The 6,642-nt window shown below is 40.6% G+C and overlaps 1 protein-coding gene across 2 annotated transcripts in view; it reads right to left on the reverse strand.

Annotated features, from left to right (window-relative positions):
- The window catches only part of LOC105302353 (microtubule-associated protein 4), a 153,678-nt gene that overhangs the window by 123,059 nt on the left and 23,977 nt on the right, over positions 1 to 6,642 (reverse strand). Inside the window, exon 1 of one of the 2 annotated variants that reach the window (XM_023520535.1) lies at positions 6,403 to 6,561. The exons of the other annotated variant lie outside the window; for it this stretch is intronic. The gene's annotated coding sequence lies outside the window, so the exon portion shown is untranslated. Of the gene's footprint in view, positions 1 to 6,402; positions 6,562 to 6,642 lie in introns of those variants that run through there. 2 annotated transcript variants of the gene reach the window in all.

Below are 6,642 nucleotides of genomic sequence, written 5' to 3' on the forward strand. Positions count from 1 at the left end.
TAAGTGTCACACATTATATTTAAAAAGCACTAATTTTTTACGCATGTATATACATTTACACACTTTTTTAGAAAAACTAGTAAGCGGATTTAGGGGCCCCCTAAACTGTTGTCATTAGCACTGAAGAGCAAAGTCGGTACGTCCGAAGAGAAAACCCTGTTATTTGTCCTCTTCTGAGTATGTACAGCTAAGTGCCACTTCCAAAGAAACTACACAATGTCAGTTAGTACATGGGATCAGAATATTAAACTCAAATGTTTGGACCAAAATTGCTGCAGCTACTGTGTAAACATAAAACCTACCAGTCTAGTATTCCATCAGTTGAGACTTCTACTTAAAGATTTAGGATTAAGTTTGCTTTGTCAGACTCACAGAGGACTGAATTACTTGTAAACAGTTAGCTGTTTCCATGGAAGACTAAATCACGAATGCTCATGTTACACTGCAATCAAATACAAAAGTTTCTCTAAAAACTGTCAATCCATACAAAACAGGAATTGAGACTGGTCTTCGGGACGGAGGTATGTTTCTGACCAAACCGCCCTACACAAGACAATTCATTCCAAAGATAATGCCAAGAACCAAATGAACGCACAAAAATGCTACAGCTGATCTTAAGTATGTCAAGTGATTATAGTTAACATGTATTCTTAAAGTACATGACAAATTTATTTCCCGTCTTTCTATTTTTCTGAAAGAATCTTAATCTTCCTATAAAACCACTTTCTTGATAAAAAGCAGTCTGAAATCAAAGGAGAAGAACAGTCTTGTCTTTTCTTATAAACAAAATTCCAAAATAGTTTTTCAGATCTCAGTTTTGCTGTTACAGTAATTCATATAAGTCATCCTGCGATCTTATGCAGTTGATTTTAAGCAATAAACACCAAATACATCATTATTGCCATATACACCTGCCACCAATTGATAAGCTTAAACTAAAACCAAGGAAACAAATCAAACTATAAAAATGATAATATAGTCTCCATAATTAAGCAAATACTGCTCACTGTCAGCTTTGCTATTTCTACTTAGTATAACTACACCTCAAAACCCCACCTATCAACACACCCATCAATACAGCTTCCATCGAATCAGAATCAATTTATCATTTACCTGAAGAAACAGAAACATAAAAATGCATCACCGATTACCATGTGCACATCTGCCAGACAAGTGACTGGAGGCAGCGAGCATGCTGAGCGTTCAAGAAAGGCGAGAATCCTCTGCAGCTTACGCAAAGCTACATTTGGAGAAAACAAAACAGTCTCCTCTATGACGAAAGCACTGAGACTGGTAATTCCTGGTGTCCTTGAGTCGTGAATGGTCATTGTTTCCCAGCTCAAGTGAAATACATGCATAAAAATACCTAAGTGAGATAAGTCAGATGGAAAAGGACAAGAGCCACACGATTTCACTCATATGTGGGATACAAAACAGAAAGCAACGAACAAACAAACCAAAAAACTCACAGACACAGAGAACAGTATGGCCGTTACCAGAGGGGAAAGGGGGTGGGGGGAGATCGAAAAGGGTAAAGGGGGTCAAGATCAAAGACATGGTGACGGAAGGAGACTTAGCTTTGGGTGATGAGCACACAGTGCACCATACAGATGATGTAGTACAGGATTGTACACCTGAAACGTATATAATCTTATTAACCACTGTCACCCTAATAATGCATGTATAAAAATATAAAATAATAAAGAGTAAGGGGGGGACCTTAAATTATCCAGTTTACTCTCACAGTTTACAACTAGTAAAGTGAGACCCTAAGAGGTTTTCCCTTGCCCAAAGGCAGCCAGCCAATGAGTGGAAAAGCTAAAATCAGAAGCCTATTCCAACTCCCGCCCAGCCCAAAGTTCTCTTCCCAGAATGCGTACTCACTGAACCCACAAGAGCAGCACATGTTTAGAGGTCACGATGCAGCAATCCTAGGTCAAACAGGGCCCTTGGTGCAGCGGCCTGCAGAGTGTTTTGGAGAAACTATGCCTATGTCTCAAAAATCAGAAATTTTTGCATGAAAATTCAGATTGACTTCTTTCAAAAAAGATCAGAGGACTAGCGTGCGATCCCACTCAGCAGTAATGTACTGGAGCTGAGAAGTCACTGCCTTCTGTAGACACCCACTCAGACAGTGCAACGCAGCACGATCTTATTCCAAGCCAGCTTCACTCATTCACCGTCACTGCCAGGATGCCACAAGAGCTGAAGTAAGAGATTCCTGCACTAGAGCTATTGAAATAATCGTCATTTCTAAACAGTTCCTAACGGTAGTGGCATTTTGGCTATGTTTTAGTGGCTGGGTTTAACTAAATCACAAAATCACTAGACAGGAAAGATGGGAGAAAGAGGGAGGAAAAAAGAAAACCCACATACCATGAAACCAGTGGTGATTCCCTTAGAGCTTTATCAGAACTTGATTCACATGCCCCAAAGGCCTTACTTGCCTGAGAGGCAATCACCACTGCCTCTTCCTTCAAGGGTTTGTCCGTGATGTGAAAAGCTCTATCGGGACACCTGTGCTTTAAGGAGGGAGCAAGAATGCATACTCGTACTTCCTAACTAGTAATCTCAGCAGTTTAAAACTCTATATGTTAGAGCTACAGACTACTTGCATAATGGCATTTTACAAGATAGTTTAAGATTTGGTATTACATTTCAATACAACTGCAGTAAAAGGAGGTAGATAGAAAAAAGAATGGGAGAGAGAAGTCTGAAATAGAATCAAACCTAATTTTTTCCCCTTAAATATGCATTTCTATTCCTTTCCAATGCAGATATGGTTTAATTCAAATCTTCTAGGGACACTCCAGTAAGCAGGCAGTGAGCACTCGTGTGCCTGGGTCCTGGTTTCTAACACCATTCTCTGACAAAGGAAGCAGGGCCTCCTGGACAAATAGCTAATTCTAGGACCGGAGTAATAAATATACAAGTGAAGCCTGGAGCATCCTGGAACACCAGAAAGTTAGGAGATGATTTTTTTTTTTTTTTTTTTTAATTTTAATAGGGGCATGTCCAAAGAACAGTGGGCGGCTGACAGAGCTTCCAGTGACCAAGCTGGAACAATGAGAGCAACACAATACAGTACTGGAGTGTAGCCCAAAACATGAAATAAATATTCATGAATCCATACTGATATAAGTAAATGAATGGATAAATGAGTAAAGAAGCATAAATATATCTACCATGACGAATTCCAAAGAATTAATGTACATATTCCATCTACTAGGAGGCGGAACCTGAACCCTAGCTCCTTCGTGGGTACCACACAGCAACCCTCTTCCGAAGAGTAGGCTATGGGAAGGGAGGAACAAGGGAATCTGACAACCGCCACCTAAGCCAGGTGATCAAGGCTAGCAGTAACAGCGGTAAATCAGGTCAAGTACATATACCCTTGATGTGATGAGAATGGCATTTTACCACTGTAATCTTCCTCTCAAAAACCATAATCCCAGTCTAATTGTAAGAAAAAGATCAGACAAATCTTAGCTGAAGGACATTCTACAAAGTATCAGACGGGGACTCCTCAAAGCTGTCACAGTCGTCGAAAATCAAGTCTGAGAAAACTGCCGCAACCAACAAAAGCGTAAGCATGACAATAAAGGTAATGTGGTATCCTGGATGACATCCTAAAACAGAAAAATGGAATCTGAATAAAGCATGAACTTTAGTTAATAATAACGTATCAAAATTGGTTCATTAATTTTAACGAACATACCATCTTAACGTAAGATGTTCACAGTAGGGGAAACGGTGTGGCGCATACAGGAGTTGTGTACCATCCTCCCAACTGTTCCGTAACTCTTAATCTATTTTCTAAAATTTTTTAAATTAATTTTTAAAATCTTTAGATGGACATATTTATGTTTAAAAACAATGCAATAATAATAAGTTGTCTTTTTTATTTCTGAACATGGTCAGATGTACGATTCTACCATGGTCAGAGTCAGCTCTAGAGCAGTAATCAAGCACATGAATAGCCAAGTGCCATCTCAGGATTTTACGTTGTCTAGGCCGGCGGTCCCAACCTTTTTGGCACCAGGGACCAGTGCTCTATGAGCATCTAATGCCTGATGATCTGAAGTGGAGCTGAGGCGGTGATGCTAGCGCTCGGGAGGGGCTGCAAATACAGGTGAAGCTTTGCTCGCTCGCCCACCGCTCCCCTCCTGCTATGCGGCCCAGTTCAATGAGCCACGGACCAGAGGATGGGGACCCCTGGTTTAAGCATCAAAAATCATGAACCTGAGCCTACTTACAGAAATTTCTGAAATATAGAACAATACCAACTATTCACAGCATTTCCCTTATTTTCCTCGGTACAGGTCTTCGGAAACAGAGCTAAGGAAAAGGACAGCATACGACACCCTCTTTAACACCCTAGTAACAACCATTATTCACTTCCTACTTAAGTCTGACCCTTGACCTAAAACTGCACTGCCCCGCTCCTCCCCGTTCTCCCATGCCCTGGAGAGACTCAGTAAGTACCGAAGAAAGTCTGTCCGAAGAAAGTCTGTCCGAGCGAGCGTACCTTCCCAGTCTCTGATCTCTGGAAACGAACCGGCTCTCTGAACTAAAGCTTCAAATCTCAAGTCCTACCGCTAGTCCTCTGGAATGCCAACTTATTCGTGTTCAGAGAAACAAAACAACTTAGCAAAATGTATCTAATATTTCCAATTAAACCACAAAACTTTTTAAAATCCATCCTAGTTTTATAAGTGAGAAAAGGGCCAAGGCGTTTAACAAAGATACTCGTTCAAGGTCATCCTTGAGTCACAACTAAAACCAGGATTTCCTCTCAGTCCTATATTTCAAAGCAGGAAGCAAGTGAAAGATAAGGGGTATTATAATTCCGACCATTTCCTATAACAGGTTAGAATGCTTCAGTTTTCACAGCGGTCAACAAGGTTAAGCCCAGCCACATCCGCCTATCAGAAATAGCACCAACTAGCTATCCTTTTTTAAAATCGCATGCCCACCTGATACAGATTTCTGTCTCCTATTTAACCATCAATTCTTGCATATGCTACTAGGCACTATCCATGATGTGACAGCTAAAGCCTTGGTTAAAACTCCCAAGTGTACAATTTATTCTGGTACAAACAGAAAAGTGAGTATATTAGTGTTCCTCCCAGCTGTCCTTAAGAATTTTTTTTATTCGGGTGAAATTAACCATTTTCAAGTGTGCAGTTCCGTGACATCCACCTCTCTCTAGTTCCAAGATGTCTCTAATATTTTTAATTAGAGATGCACTAATCCAAATGTAGAAGAGCTACTACTCTTTCAACTAATTCATCACATCTCAATGAAGGCCTAAGCCCAGGTTCCAACCTTAAGTGTATCCTGAGCCCCTTTATCATTCCAATCTCTTTCTACACGTGGCCAGCCAGACTGCGCAGGTATTTTGCCAGGTACCTTTCACCTTCTTCTACATATCAGCAGTATTCTATCACACAGAAAACCCACACTCCTGCCCTGCACAGAACCACAAAGTCAGGCTCATTGTGTGGTTAGCCTACCCGGCAGGCTTTTGTTCCAACAAATACTTTGGACATTGCACACTACTTAGGAAGGAATGATCTCATCCTGCTGACCCAACAGCCAACTTTATCAAAAAGCTTTTTGTTACAAGCTGTGATAACCTAGGAAACCAGATCTATTTTTACAGTTCGGGCGATGAAAAGGAAAAAAAGGGATCATAGGGGAAAAAATAACTCACATATTGACCATTTCTAAAACTCATTTATTCTGCAAGTGAACAAAAAGACTTAATGCCAGTAAAAAATTACTACTGTGACAACTGAAAAAGCAAACTTCATATTCTAGTACCAATATTGAACCTACCTTAGGTGCGATTGGAATGAAAAAACAATGATTTCTCTCTAGCATTACCTCAACTGAGTGCTTATATTACAGATACTAATCACTGTATGTATATCAATCCAATTAATATGTTGAACAATTCTGATATGTAGGTCTCCTATTATTCCCAGATACTTAAATGAGTAGACCGAGGTACTTAAGAGGTTAGATAACCTGCCTAAAGTTACTCAGCCAGTAAAATGGTAGGCCCGGACGTGCTTCCATAGTGTAGCGGTTAGCACGTCTGCTTTACACACAGAAGGTCCTGGGTTCACGCCCCAGTGGAGCCGTGCCGCCCTGAACAAGCCCGATGTCTGATCTTAGAAGCTAAGCAGGGTCGAGCCTGGTTAGTACTTGGATGGGAGACCACCTAGGAAGACCAAGTGCTGTAGGTGTAAAAAATAAGGGATTGTAAGCTGACAAGGTCCTTGCAATCTGTGAGGTCAACCAAGGGTTGCCTCACCTAAAAAAAAAATTTTTTTAATATAATAAAATAAAAAGTAGCCCAACTAGTTCTGATGTAGATGGTAAAACCGTACTTACCAGAAACATGCCTACATAATTGAAGACTTAATCTCAAAAGTGAAACCTTCAACTCTTCTTACATTGAACTACAGGTTTAGTATCCGCAGGAGGCGTCTGCCTTGCAACAAGGTTGGTTTTTAATCTGAAGGCTGTTTGGCCCAACAATCCTTGTACAGACTTCCTGTAACGCAAGCTGGTAAACCATGGAAACCTAACTGTTCCTCTTCACCAGGCCTCTTCACACCAAGAAAACAAAAG

The sequence above is a fragment of the Pteropus vampyrus genome, unplaced genomic scaffold (assembly GCF_000151845.1).
Source record: "Pteropus vampyrus isolate Shadow unplaced genomic scaffold, Pvam_2.0 Scaffold271, whole genome shotgun sequence".
Lineage (NCBI taxonomy): Eukaryota > Metazoa > Chordata > Mammalia > Chiroptera > Pteropodidae > Pteropus > Pteropus vampyrus.